A 15744-nucleotide genomic window follows, 5' to 3' on the forward strand; every position below is an offset into this window, starting at 1 on the left:
ACCGTTAAGTTGACGTCATACTCCCGGAAATTTAAGATCGAGGCTAAATGATAGAGTGTACGAAGCTAGGCCGCTGTTGAGCGATGCCGCATGTCAGTCAATGTGATTGAAAGTTCGATATATACAGCTATAATTATCCTCATTGTTTTGGTCCATTCTTTTCAAACTTTCGCTTCTTATATATATATTAAAAGTCTTATTTTTAATTTGTAGTAAAAATAAATGTGATACGAATTGAATTGTGCAACCCCATCTCAAACCGAATAGGCTAACGGTACCACAGTCATTGAAAATGTTACTTGATAATCAAGATTATGTAGGTGGAGTTAACGCCTGTCAATCAAACGATCGGCCATTCTCGGAGACGGCGAAGAAAGAGTTGACGCCTATTTCTAGTCAAAAATTACAATGGTGATAACTTTGTTCAGAATAAAGTAATTTGACTGAAATTTTCAATATAGTCCTCTTTCATCATCTATTTTTGGACTTTTACAGCAAGAATGGCCAACTCTCTATTAAAATCTCCCATAATGTATCTTTAAGACACATAATTTTAAAAGTATTATTTTGCTCAGTGAATTGCTCAGCGATACTGATACCCATTTAATCTATTCCTTACTGGTCACTGTGGTGACTAGCTTTGTGATCATCATTCTACTACAGCTAGGCCTATTCACTTTTGGTCCTACTTTGTTTAATTGAATGTGGTTGTAAGCATTCTAGTTAATTCATGGCTTGGAATAGGCCCAGTTACTGGATCCCACAGAAAATTGTTACCTAGGCTGTGACCTGTGTGATGACCCAATTACTGGGGCCACGTGTATTGAAAAGATTAAAGATACATTATTGTCATTATGCAAGATATAGATAAAGAGCAGGCCGTTCTTATTATAATAGTTTGAAAATAGATAATGCAAAATGAATATATTGAAAATTTCGTTCAAATTACTCTATTGCAAGCAAAGATATTAGCCTTTGAAGGTTTGACAAGACATGTACAATAATTGCAACCACCGTACTGGTTGTTCGAAGCTAAGTCTCGCTCCTTCATTTCTAAATTAAATCAAAATATGGCTGAACCATTCTAATCTAGTTAATATCAGAGATATCCGATGGTATCAAGAGTTGATTTTATGCTTGTCATGTAAATAAATGTCTAATTACTAGTTTATATAATATAAAATTTCAGGTCTAAAGAAAAACCTGCAATAGGCAGATTGAGCTCTTGAATAACGTATGTTTAAGTGATTAATTCTTTGCAACATACAGAATTTTCAATATTGAGACTGATGAAGGTGCGAACCTGAAGCATTGCTTTCCTCCATTGATAATTTTTTTACCTCATCTTTTGACAAATCTAAAATAAATACATTACAGGAGTATTACGATATGAAGAATCCATCATGCCCAATGATAGTGTTATGGACCAGACAAAACAGACATGTAACTAAATTTTGGGTTGAGTAACCATTACTGGTGCCATCTTACAGCAGATGGGAACAAATAAAATCTGACCTGTCAAGCATACATTAAACATGTACTATTAGTAAAGAACTACACGATTTTAAAAAACACAAGAAATATCTGTAGTCCTGATGTAGGATGAAAGGATTATAGTAATGTTGTAAACACAAAAAAAAACTGTAATCCGTAAGCTTATTGAAGAAAAAAAACAATTAAAGACTTTGAACAAGGAATAATTTGAAAATTTCAGTAAAATTACTGCATTCAGTGTAGTCTCTATTTTCATTGCTACTGTTTGTTACGATATACACAAAGTCTTGTACATCCATTTTTAAATTAGATTATTAAATGGCAATTCCGTTTCAATCTGTTCATAATCACAAGGTTGATTATGGGCTTTATTCTGACGTGGTTTCATCTTGTCAGTGGTGCAGGACGAAGGGGGAGGCCTGACAAGGACAACTGTCTAGTCATTCAGATGAGACGAAAAACCGAGGTCCTGTTTATACATTGGCTTGCACGTAAAAGATTCCTTGGCAGTTGGAATTCGATATAAGAGTAGGCCATAGTGCCGCTGCCCGGGCAAAATTTCCCTCAAAGCACACTGTATGGCCTATGCCCTTGTACATTGGCCCAGTATAGGAGAAAAACAATAAAACGTTAAACCCCAATTCATTTCATTTTTGATTATGTGATCAAGGACCGTAACTCTGGCAGTAATTATTAGAAATCGTTGAAAATTAAGACTTCTTCGTCTCATGACCTGCAATGAAATGAAATGGGGTTTAAAGTCCTATATCATGTATCATGACCTTAAACACTATAAATTCAATGTCAATACGATAATAAGAACCATAACTTTCACTGAAAATTTATAGGCTTCTTTGTCTCATGACCTTAAAAACTGTTTATCAATCGGATATTAACTTTAATAGACTTGTGGATGTACAGTCTATCTGTCCATTCATGAATTCTGATACACCATCCACTGGCATTGGTTTATTTACATCATATTCGGGAGGTCAGGGGAGAGAGAAATGGGGTTTAACGTCCACTCGACACAAACTAGGTCATTTCGGGACTAACAAATGGTTTAATTTTATTTCAATAATTCGCATGCGCTTAGGGGTCTTTAGCAGTGGGAGGAAAACGGAGGACCCGGAGAAAACCCACGAGGTTGGACAGGCAACCCTACTCCTTGTCACGTACAACCGGGGATTCGAAACCACGCCTGTCGACTGACTCGACTCAATGACAGACTTTATGATACAGCGCGTGCAGGGGAGGTCAGGGATACAGTACAATGTTCAATAGCTACAATAGGCATAACCATTTGGATTGATATACTCATTTATCAGTTATTGTTGAGAGGAAGTGTGATCTATTCTGAACTCTGAGCTAGGCCTACATCCTCTGTAAAATGAAATGAAATTTTAATAATGTTTCTTAACACCCGAAGCAAGCAAAGGACTGTTTAGTTATCGACTGAAACTTTACTATGAGTACACTTTTAATTCTATAGGTCGATTCAGATTATTCTTTGACAATACGAAAGAAAAACATTAATTATATATTACCGTACGGTACCAGGTAATGTGAACAAAAAGTGCTATCAGGTGTTCTAAAAAGAATAAGTACGCCCCCCCTGCATATGCTGCACACATACATATGACTTGCTGTTCAGTTCGCTAATTAGCATGAATAGAAAGGCCCAGCCTAGAGTCGCATTATAGATGCTTTTATAGATCAGTATATGCTTTGCCATTGGAATTTGTTAAACCACAAAAACAGGCTATAATGTTTCTGGTTGAATTTTGCATGGAACAGTGCCTAGTTGCTTGGATGGAAAGAAAAATGCGTCCTGCACATAGAACTAAAAGAACCCTACAGACAGAATTCCAAAAAAGAGTAAGCTTACGTAGGCTACATTAGTGTCACTCTGTCCAAAATTTGCCTCATCATAACATATTGATAGACGATAGTGTATGCCTTCTTCATTAGCCCAGAAAGAGCAGAAAAGTAGGATGTTAAACCCCATTTCAGCATTTCATTTCATTTTGTTTCATCATCATATTAATATCTTCAAAATTCATATCATCAAAATCCATATCATCAGAAATGGCATTAGTACCAGTAGGTCTACATAGTTAACATAGGCCTAGTTTAGTAGTTTAGGCTACAAGTACAAGTAGGCTTCAAACCTAGTACGGCCAAATACTAATAGTGCTTGATCTTGATGGCAGTAGGAATATTGTTTAGCACTATCTCACAAAATCTGTCATTGAGCCTAACACGGCGTGCATGGGTCGACTGTCAAGTGAATTTAACAATAGGCCTATTAGTCCCGAAATGATTTAGGCCTAGTTTAATGGATTGTGTCAAGTGGTCGAGACGAGTGGACTTTAAAGGAGCTAAATCAAGTAAATCGCTAATGTTTGGGACCTAGAAATTGACCCAAATGGGTCGCAACAAATAATAATGTAATCTGATTGTATATAAATAAACTGATTTACATTCAATTGTTTCCGTTTTGACTCTAATTTCAAATCAGTTATCTCCAGCGAAATATGGCATGAGTCTCAACCGAATCGCTATTTCTAGTATCTGGTTATTTCAGTCTATCGCGCATGCTCTCATGGCGTCACCGTTTGATATAAGTATTCAGTTGTGGAATATGTCTAGCCTCGGTCCTTTGTTACAAATGACAATCAAACGTACTATGGCACCGTACACGATTCGTGTACCAATGCAATGGTAAAATATTTATTTTATTTTAAATATTGGTTATCAGAAGCTTACCTTTTCCCGGTAAGATCACAACATCAATGTTGATTTGAATTGACAAATAATTCGTGTTTTCAACGAGTAAGACTTTGGTGGATGATATTGAATTAGACTTAGAGACTAAGTTAGTTTAGCTAATCTTAGTTAGACTTAATCCCCATCTGCCATCTGGCATCTCTCACTCCCGAGTCCGAGTCTCTCTCTGTCTCTCTAACTATTAAAGCCCAGTCTTTGGATGGGTTTTATCCCCTGTTTAAGTCTGATCTTTTATAAAATAAAGTAAGATACCGGTACCTCGTATTTTGGATTTTCTAAGTTTTAAGTATTAATATGGCGCTCTTTCCCACCTTGTTGACCTTGGACCTTGTCCAAAAGAGCGCAGGAAAGTAGTTCGAGAGACAGCGTAACCCTAGTAACTCACAATGCGATTCTTGAAGACGATTTCCGTTCATGAAATGAAATGATTGGGGTTTAATGTCCTACTGTTCGGCCCCGACTGGGCTAATGAAGACGGGCATACGCCATACAGTGTGCTATGAAGGAAAATATTGCCCGGGCAGTGGAAATATGGTCTAGGCCTACTCTTATATCGAATTCCAACTGCCAAGGGATCTTTAACGTGCATGCCAATGTATACACGGGACCTCTTTTTTTCGTCGCATCCGAACGACTAGACAACTGTTCTTGTCAGGCCTTCCGTCTTGCACCACTGACAATTAAGGGGAAACCATGTCGAATAAACCCGATGAAATTCTTGGCCAATAATGCAGGGAACGAAGATTCCCGTTCATGGAGAAATGAAATGGGATTTAACAATAACATCATATAGACCCAATGCAGCATGCAGTATGCTATTGGGGTGAGGGGGGGGGGTCCCGGTCTTCGGCGGTACTGGGTACGGCGTACTCTTATTTCGATTCAAAACTGAAGGATTCCTCTACGTGTACGCGGGACCTCCTTTCTGTCCCATCTGAACGACTATATAGCTTTTCCTTGAGGCACTCCGCCCTGTCCTACTGACAAGGGTAAACTTTGCCTAAAAAATCACGACGGATTCACACCGGGAGCAAACTCCAGACCCCCCTCCAGCCTAATAATAAGCAGTACGGTATTTGTGTTGCATATAATCTTTTAGTGTGACCTGTATATTCCAGTTCAATTACCGAATGCTATTAAAACAATTTATTAATTACTGCACTCCATAGTCTTTTACGCTATAGACTAATCTACACCCAGGTTCAACGCTACGGGTTCGATCCCCCGGTAACATACAGTGGCGAGGATCGACGGGCGGTAGGCTATATATTTTAGGCCAAAGTTTTTTGAAAGATTTGTTCTAACTTGGAAGATTGTTCGGGTCGTCATAAGAAGGCAGTCTATACAAATTCTATCCTTTATTCCCATTTATCGGAGATCGAGAAAATAATGATTTATAAATAAGCTAATAGCGGATAGGTCTACTAACTATTACAGCCTTTGTTGGTTGCTAATAGTAGATAACAAAGGCTGCCCTTGTTAGTTGTTACTGTAGCGGCTAACAATTTACCCCCAGAGGCGCAGAGGCACCCTTAGCGCTGCTACGAGCATCTAAAAATGACTAACAACTTTCTACTACTAGCAGGCTAATAATAGGCGGATCGGGTGCAATGACAGACCGTTAACCATTCCGTCACGCAACCCCCATCATTGCTTGATAATCCTAGTCGAAACATCGCTCATGCAGTAATACAAAGCAGTTGTGTTCCATATTGTATCCTGTTTTTTGCTATTACGGCTCCCAAAATTATCTTCTTTGATTGGCATTAGTTAACAGAAGAAATAAATTGTTTGTGTTTAAAATGAATTTCATATTTAGATGTGGTTGATCAGGTCAGGTTGGGGTGGAAATAGCTGATACTACGGTGCAAAATAATTTCTCCTTTGGTTGTAAATTTTGAATTCGAATTTAATGATAATTATTGCATTTTTAGTAATCATTTTGATCTCGTTTCTGAAATTCTTTTAAGTAATAATAAAAATAATTTCTTCTTTGATTGTAAATTTTGAAGTCGAATTTAATGATAATTATTGGATTTTTAGTAATCATTTTGATGAAAGGATCCTGTTCGAATTAAACCCAGGGGCCGAGAAAGTTCATCGGGATTTTCCGACGTGGTTTACTCTTGTCAGTGGTGCAGGACGGAGGGACTGACAAGGACTGCTGTCTAGTCGTTCTGGTGGGACTAAAAACCGAGGTCCGGTGTATACATTGGCATGCACGTAAAAGATCGCTTGGCAGTTGTAATTCGAATAGGCCATGGTGCCGCTACTCGGGCAAAATTTCCCTCATAGCACACTGTTATATGGCGTATGCCCGTCTACATTAGCCCAGTGGGATTAGAACAGTAGGACGCTAAACCCCATTTCATTTCATTTTCTCCTATAGACAACCATAATCCAGGACTGATTTAATTAGCTCACAAACAAGACGATTGTCAATTGGTTGAACAACATGTCAAAGTGACCGAAAAGAGTAAAAAATAGCTCAAGAAATAATAACTTGAATTCGTTATAAGTGTCCTCAAAAATGTCAAAGATATCCTTAAACAAGATTTTTTTTTATAAGACTTTTTTTTTTTTTTATAAATTTTAACTATATGTTTAGTGAAATAACTGCTTTACGATACACTAGGTAAAGTCAAAACTTGCCTCATGGCACACCCATGGCGTATGTACGTTTGCATTAGACCAGGTGGTGTTGAAATGTAGGAGTAGGACGTTAAACCCCATTTCATTTCATTCCCTTACGTTGAAACTGAAAATGCAATGAAATAATTTTTTTTCTGAATTCAACTTTTGTGTGGCTTAGTTTAGGTGGTGTTAGGGATGGGTGACATTGAAATGTAGCAGTAGGACGTTAAACCCCATTTCATTTCATTACCTAACGTTGAAATTGAAATTGCAATGAAATAATTTTTTTTCTGAATTCAACTTTTGTGTGGCTTAGTTTAGGTGGTGTAAGGGATGGGTGACATGGTGTAAGGTAGTCTTCTCTCCGGGAACATAAGGGCGCTCCTGAATCTGACCCCGACTGTTGAATTTTCAACCATTCAATGGCCTACTACGCGCAGATCTATGGGCATTATAGATAGGGCTAAAATATATTTATGAAGCATTGTTATACTTATTATGCGGTTGGTGCCGAAGAGTAAGACGTAAAAACCCCATTTCATGATGCTTACTATGGTAAATGGACGTTTCTCAAGATAAACTGTTTTCTTGGCCCGGTTCTGAAGTAGACGTAGAGATGGGATAAGCATGAAAACAGAATTTCTCTGGAGAACTGGACCAGGGGATATTTGTCTTACTTAGGCCTATGTCGTTACGGCTTAATGCAGATAACCAGAGATTTCAGCGCTGGTGGATCTAAAACGGAAATAAATTAAAGTTTTCTGTTTTGGATAAGCTCAATCGATGACCCTTCTTATGATTTATAACAATTCTAGGTTTAAAGGTGTGTTTCATGGATTCTGGAATATAACTCGGCCATCTCTGCGAACCTATAAACTTATGTTTATCTGAGAATGTATGTATAACGACCAGGAAGGGTCAAATTGTAGACTCCATTGTTGTATTACTGTTAGCCTGCAATTTAATATTGCGGTGCATCGGAATCTGATATTGGATGAAATACCCGCGTATTATGCCAACATTCGTTGTCTTGGAAGTGTAAAGCCTAACTAGCGGGTCTTCGAATCCGGGAAAGGTTAAAGCAATCTATTTTCGTTGTCCCGCCATCTCACTAATTCTTCACCATGGGGTGATGTGGCCCAAAGAAAACCAGTTGGTCCCAGGGCCCAGGGCTACCTAGCCCCCCTCCCCCCTGATTATTCGAAAGGCTTCTCTTGAATTAGCTCGAAAGATATAATGCCTTTAGTAACAAATGTATTCAGCTGGATATATCTTTTTAAAGATTTGTATTTTATTTAGGCTCACGACTATCGAGGAAACACATCTTTTGATTGGTCAGCTAGCGTAGTTGTGAAAATGAAGGAATAGAATAAATGGATGGGAATTGTGTGTGTGTGCGGGGGGGGGGGGTAGAAATTGCAAAAATGTTAATGCCTCAGTGAAATATGTCATATATTGTTGGTGTTATTTATTTCAATTTTAATGTTTAATACATTAGTTATGGTATTATAATAATATTTGGAATAATTTAAAACACTATAGTCTGAGCGGTATGCATGCACTATATATTATGTAGTCTCCGTGATCTGCGCCTGCGAATCTAGGGAGTCCAAATATCAATCCGGTCAAGAAATTAGATTTAAATGGGTAATGTGAGGTATTGAAGATGGCATTGTGTTGAGATTGGTTAACGCCAACGAAAACTGAGAAAATAGGATTATATCATAGTGGTCTGATCCCAAATGATTTTATTATCACTTAGAGTTACGCCGCCTGGAATAAGAGTTAGTTCCCTTCATTACAGGCCAAGAAGTAAAACAAACACGCTTTATGATGGGACTCAAACTCGATAAGTAATGGTAAGTTTTTCACACAAACAAAAGATGATGACTAGAATTTTTTATTTCATTATATTCTAAACCGATTTACCATTTTCATCCATTAATATCCCTATAATCCTCACTTTTCTGTCACTGTGATGTTATCTTTGGGTTTATCGCTTGACACGAATTCCCAGTCTTGTCATGATTTTTACGCCCTGTTCTCTTCTGAGGATCACAAGTGTCGTCAATAATTGTAATTAGTAGTTAGGCGTCTACATTATAATTTACTATTTAACTGTCATTCAGGGAGACATTGGGTTGGAAGACATGATTTGAAAATGCTGTCAATATTAGTATACCTTTGTTGATTACATATTGTCAATATCTGTGAGTCAGGTAAACAGAAATGACCTTGTCCTTGTCGAGTTGGCTTATCTGTTGTCTTTTCCATTCAGACCATATATTAGAATAGATAAGCGCACGTCACGATAAGAATTGGATATTCGCAACGAGCCAGTAATGTAGACCATGCGTTACTCTACTCTGTCACTCCCTTGCCGTTTTGGTAATTATTGTTGTAATGTTATTGGTCAGCTATTCCATATAATTTTTAAAACAAGGCCAGGGAGAGTCGGAAGATATTTGTGCCTTAAGTACTATTAATAGCCTACTAACTTTATGCATTTAATCTACAGACACATAAAGCTTGTCAACTTTCAATTGTCAGAATTCTACTTTTGTGGACACAATGTCTACTTTCTACTACCAACTTTCGGCTTTCTACTTCAGATTTTCAACTTACGATTTCTTCAAAAAAAAAAAATCAAAATTCTGTGTACCGGTATATGAAAGTAGAATTAGGACTATTGGAAGTTGAAAAGTTTGATGTTTTTGCAGATTAAATGCACAAAGTTGAAGGTTTCCATTACAAAAATACCCTTTTTAAATTTTATTTAAGAATTTTCACTTTTACTTTTGGTTTTCTATTTTTGGGTTCCTAATTTTACTTTGAATTTCTTACTTTTGATTTTCTAATTTTTTTCTCTAGATCGCATTTTGAACCCGATATCCCGCCATACTCTAGAGCATCAAGATGACAAAGCATACATTAGAGGGTAGAAAAACACCCATTTTGACTGTTTGACGGAACATTATATATTTTTATATTGACACTAGCAGTTGTTGCCTATCCTTGTCTGTTTAAGCCTACATGGTGGCTTCGTTACCTTCGAAATATTGTAAATAATTTTAAATTGACTCGCGTTGACGATGAAAATCACAAATATTTTGAAGTTACTTGGTGTCTACCTCTTTCATTATAAACTATCATAGACGTATAAAACTGTATGTCTACCGCATTCTTAAATTTAAAAAAAAATGGTGAAAATAAATAAACAATAACTAGAAATTGTATAATGGTCTCTATATCGTCAACATTTGTGATCAGTTCACGGCTCAATTATATTAGTAAATTGTATAATTATTGTGTATACATGTATGTAGTTCGACCATATAATTACATACATGGTATCTAAATAATGTCACCGAATCACAGACATGTTTATTATTAGCATTTATATGATGATTTTTATCAGATGAGTGACAAACGTCCACCAATTTTCATCCCCTCTCTTCCGCAAATTATAACCAATTAGCGTCCAGCAGAGAAACACATTAATTTACACTTGGTTTTCGTAATAGAGTGTAAATTTGGCCTATTTTACCACCTACTCTCGAAACTTCGTAATGCTCCAAATAATGACGTTATATAATTCCCTTTAAGCGGGTATATCGCTAATATTTACTCAATGTGATTGCTTAATTGGACTCAAAATATAGACGATGTCTGCGAAACCACCCTAGGTGGAAGTGGACGTGAATGACACTCCCATCATCATCAGACCAAGGTTTTTTCTTGATTTCTTAATGCTTTTTTTTTAAAAAATTGTTGGGGTGTGTCGCTGTCTCATTAACCAGAGGGTTCGGGTTCGATCCCGTCCTCGGCAAAGAATATTTAGTCCATGCAGTGACGCAGGGCGATTTGCCTCTGGCAAATATACGGATCCTTTGACAGCTGGAATTCGAAAAAAAGAATAGTCAGTAGCACCGTTTTTCGGGCAAAATTCCCCTTCATTATACCGGTTGACATCGACGTATGTTCACGGGGGGTTGGATGGCTGAATGGTTTCGATTCCTCGGTTGTACGTGACAAGGAGTAAGGTTTTCTCCGGGAACTCAGGTTTCCTCCCACTGCTAAAGACCCCTACGCGAATCGAATTATTGAAATAAAATTGAGCCATATGTTTATCCCGAAATGACCTATTTTGTGTCGAGTGGACGTTAAACTCTCTCTCTCTCCCTCCCCTCTCTCTCTCTCTCTCTCTCTCCCTCTCTCTGTAGTGTTCATTTTATATGAAATAAAGTTGCATCCCCACTCCGATATATGCCAGAGTGCATTGTCTAGATATTTTTGTTTAGTTGTATGCATATGCAGATACTAACACGTGCTAGAAGTAATGTGATTATATACATGTATGTTACATCACCTGGCTTTATTGTGGTATGTAGATCTATTTTATCAACACTTGTGCTCCCTTTGTTTACCCATCTAAGCGTACACCAGATTTCTTAGACCATAAACTTCGAAACATGTGAAAATAGACAAACATTACGATAAGTTCTAGGCGTTTGTCTTACCTACAAAGTAAATAATATGAAGGTATTTTACATGTCGTTGGCATGGAAACCAGGTGTCATATTTAGCGACATGTTTCAATGTATTGTCCACATGCCCTCTTCTGAAATTACATTATTATTTTATTATAGTTTAAGTTATTATTTAGTGTTACGTTTTCATAGAAACAGGTATGTATGTAATGTACTATTGTATTTGAATTAGCGGTGGATAAAAGATATTTTTTTTTATTAGCTTTTAAGTATATCTTTTAAATGACGCCCCTGGGCTATATTTTAAAAGTCTAGAAACGAATATTGTTTTTTAAAAAATGTTAATAAAATATTCTCCGCTTAATCATTTACAAGCTTCGGGGTTGCAGAAATTTTTGATTTTTATTTCGCTCTTTGTCTTCTCCCTAGCTATGTTTTACCAGGTGGGGGTCGAGTCGGCTAACTCGTGCGCTTTAAATCATAAGGTCTGTCATTAAGTTAAGTGCCATGGTTTCGATCCCAAGCTTGTATATACGTGGCAATTGATAAGATGGTGAGTTCAATCTTGTGAGTTTTATCCACAAGTCCCATGCGTGTAAGCGTATTATTGAAATAAAATTGTACCATATTGGTCCCCGAAATGATCCGATTTGTGTCGAGTGTCCCACTGCTAAAGACTATATGTAGCTAAAATATACCACATATTAGTCTCGAAATGACCTTGTCTGTGTTGAGTGGAGTAAAAATTACAAACGAAATGACAGTAAGATTGAACGTAATGTCATTTCGATTTGACGTAAAGAGGGTTTTTTTTATGTTCCCTTCCGTATTTTTGTCCAGACGCTTTAATCTCCCACAATCCTTCTTAACAACTTATCTGTCTGATCTTAATTTTTCTGAACATTACTTTTATGTGAAAACAAAATGAAAATTCAGATTTCGTATTTTTTATTTGACATGAATCTACCACCATGACATGTTGAATGTCATTTTCAGAGGAAGATGAATTTGGTGTACGTTAAGGGTAGTTGTCACAGGATTGGCTGTTTATTTATTTGTACTTCATCAACCTTTAAAGAGAGATTTTCGGTTTATTCAATTTTTATGCCCATATTTTCACGTGGACGTATATTGTCGTCGTCCGCCGGTACGTCCGTCCGTCCACAATTTTTATGTTCACACTCTACCGTCACAATTTTTATCCGATTTTGACGAAACTTGAAATATAGGTTTATATCCCAATGATCTCGGTTCCTTTCGATACTGACATGTATTGGACCGTAACCTCAAGGATTATGGCCCCTGATAGTACGAACAGTTGTTTTTAGCTTGTGGACGTTACAATTTTTATCCGATTTTGATGAAGCTTAACATGTATGTTTATTACCCAAAGATGTCGGTTTCGTTCGATAGTTGCGCATATCGGACCGTAACCTCCCCGTATTATGGCCCCTGATTGTACGAAAAATCGCGTTTTTATCCAATTTTAAAAACCGTTACACCCGTTTGACAATTGAGTTCGAATGTCGTGAAAATCGAGTCGAAACTGCCTGTCAAAATGGCCGCGCCTCGTACGCAAATGGTGTAAAAGTACATACATGTAATACGAAGGTTGTGGAACCTCTAGAGGTCACAATTTTGATCCGATTTTGATGAAACTTACAATATATGTTTATATCTAAAAGATCTCGATTCCTTTCGATATTCGCGCATATCGGACTGTACGTTCCTGGATTATAGCCCCTGGTTGTTCAAACAATCCCGTGTTTAACTTGTGGAGCCTCTAGAGGTCACAGTTTTTATCGAAAAAGTTCAAATCAATCAATCAATCAAGACATAATTTGCATAGCGCCAACAATACTTCGATAAAGTTCCCAATCCGCATTAAAGTTTATGTGGATTCTTTTAGTGTTTATTTTCGTCAAATAGATGTGTCTTCAAACTTGACTTGAAGATGTCTAGAGTTTTTGATTCCTTGATGTCCTAAGGGTAGAGAATTCCAGAAAAAGAAGGGTGCAAAGTGAAAAGATCGTTTCGTCTGTTGAAGCTTGACAGCAGGAATAACTAACAATGAAATGTTCTGTGATCTTAACCCGTCTTCATTTGCCCAGTCGGAGCAGAACAGTAGGACGTTAAACCTCATTTCTTTTCATTTCTGTGATCTTAAGGTTCTTCTGGATTCGTACGGTGTGACTAGATCTTGAATATGGCGCTTGATTATTGGGTGCTTTAAAAGCCAGTAACAGTATTTTGAATTTGATTTATTTTGAGTTTATTCGCTATACATCAGTCTGGATACATGCACCACAAGGATTCTTTTTTTGCAAGCAAGATTCCAAACCCAGATCTTTGTGGTAAAGGGCCCCAAGAGAGGCGGTGGGGGGGGGGGGGTCTCATTCCTTAATGCCTGGTAAATTAGAATTGTGCATATGAGTCATCAGCTGTTTGGGAAAACCCGTGGACCCGAAGACTGGCATCTAGGCTAGCCAGACAACCATACTCCTTACCACGTACAGGTAACGGGCGTCGGGTCGAAACTACGTCACTAGACCCAGCGACTTCACTGAAATGATATGTTGTCTCAGCCAAAGCTCCATTCCAAACCCGACCAGACCATCAGTTTATTTTTATCCACCAAATTCTTTCTAAACGAGTTCTTCTTTTCATACGCATACCAGTTCTGCCTGTTGTTCCTGGAATGCGTTGGTAATCATAAAGATAGTTGACAGTCTGGAGCCACGGTGGCTCGGTGAGTAAGCCGTTGACTCGCTAACCTGGAGGCCCCGTGTTAGATCCCTGCTTTGGCTGAGAAAGTCGTTCCTCCTTGTCAGTGGTGCAAAACCGAGGTCCCGTGTACACATTGTTGTGTACGTAAAAAAATACCTTGGCAGTTGGATTTCGATAGAAGAGTAGGCCGTAGCGCCGCTGTCCGAGCAAATTCCCCAATAGCACTTTGTATGGCGTATGCCCGTCTTCATTTGCCCAGTCGGGCAGAACAGTAAGACGTTAAACCCCATTTCATATTATCACATTTGACAGTCATATTTGGCGAAGATAATGTGAATAGCATGTCCCCGATGCCAATGTGCATGTACATATGAAACCCATTCCTACTGATATATGTTGAATTAGTGATCTTAAGAAACAAAAGCATGCCCTTGTTTGTCACAAAATGTTGACAAGACATTTGAAACCACATTTTATTTCATTGCGCATATTGACCATACCTAAAAATATACGACATTCAATTGAATGATGTGAGGAATGACATCGGTTAATATCATTATTATATAATTTGTACTCTTTTTTATAAGTTTATGAAGGATTGTACATAAACATCCGTTATGAACTTTCTATAGTAACAACAGTTATGAATGGTGAACGTGCTGACCCATTTAACTGGTGTGTAATTATACTGTAGTGAATGTGAATAATAGACGGGTCCTTGTGAATATCAATGATGTTATTTGGTTTAAATGGGATTACACGGTGTACAAATCTGTCGTAATGCACGTACACACTATTGACATATAGAGTAAAGTTTAAGAACATTCATAATACTTACATGACGTTATGCATGTTAATATTTGATTGATCTGGACAATGGTGTGACTTTATAATCGTCGTCATCATGAGCATCGTTCACATGTGTTCCGATTTGTTTGTACAATTCCTCAAGTCAGCTAAGCATATTTGGCGGTGGGGTGGGGTGTTGATCCAAAGCCAAAGACCTGCCACTGAGTCAGGTGACGCGGCAAGGAGCATGGTAGCGTGTCAAACCTTATTGAGTTCGTCCGGTTTCAAACCACAGTTAAAGACCCCCGAGTACAAGCGAATTAGTAAAAAAAAAATAAAATATTTTCGTCTCTGACTTTCTCAAAAATATGATTTTCATAGATGAGATTTATTTTTACTTTTGCATGATGAAATCATTACTATTGAAAATCTACTAAACGGTGTATGGTCGTTTCATCAAATTCTAAATTTCATTCATAAAAATACACAATGTGAAAGAAAATGGAACTCTCCTTGTTTTTTATGGCGTAAATAGAAGGTCAAAAGATTGCATATTACACGGTTCTGGTTGAGTAGACATTTTTTAACAGTACACAATGAAAAGGGGTTAACTTCTTTTAATAGAACATCATTAGGGTATGTACCCGAGTCTTATTGGGTGACATATGCACTTATACGTTTTAACATAATTATGGTAAGGGCTAATTATTCTCATGGTGCAGTTGTTTTGTTGGGGGTGGGGGTGGGGGCGTTTTTTCACTGTTTGTAATTAAATTTGGTCATCTTTCTAGAAAACACGCCGTCAATTTCAAATGTGGCT

General features: G+C 37.5%; 1 protein-coding gene across 3 annotated transcripts in view; it reads left to right on the plus strand.

Annotated features, from left to right (window-relative positions):
- The window catches only part of LOC126832036 (innexin unc-9), a 78062-nt gene that overhangs the window by 38660 nt on the left and 23658 nt on the right, over positions 1-15744 (plus strand). Inside the window, exon 1 of one of the 3 annotated variants that reach the window (XM_050562731.1) lies at positions 8759-8777. The exons of the other annotated variants lie outside the window; for them this stretch is intronic. The gene's annotated coding sequence lies outside the window, so the exon portion shown is untranslated. Of the gene's footprint in view, positions 1-8758; positions 8778-15744 lie in introns of those variants that run through there. 3 annotated transcript variants of the gene reach the window in all.

Source organism: Patella vulgata, chromosome 9, assembly GCF_932274485.2.
Source record: "Patella vulgata chromosome 9, xgPatVulg1.2, whole genome shotgun sequence".
Taxonomy (NCBI): Eukaryota; Metazoa; Mollusca; class Gastropoda; family Patellidae; genus Patella; species Patella vulgata.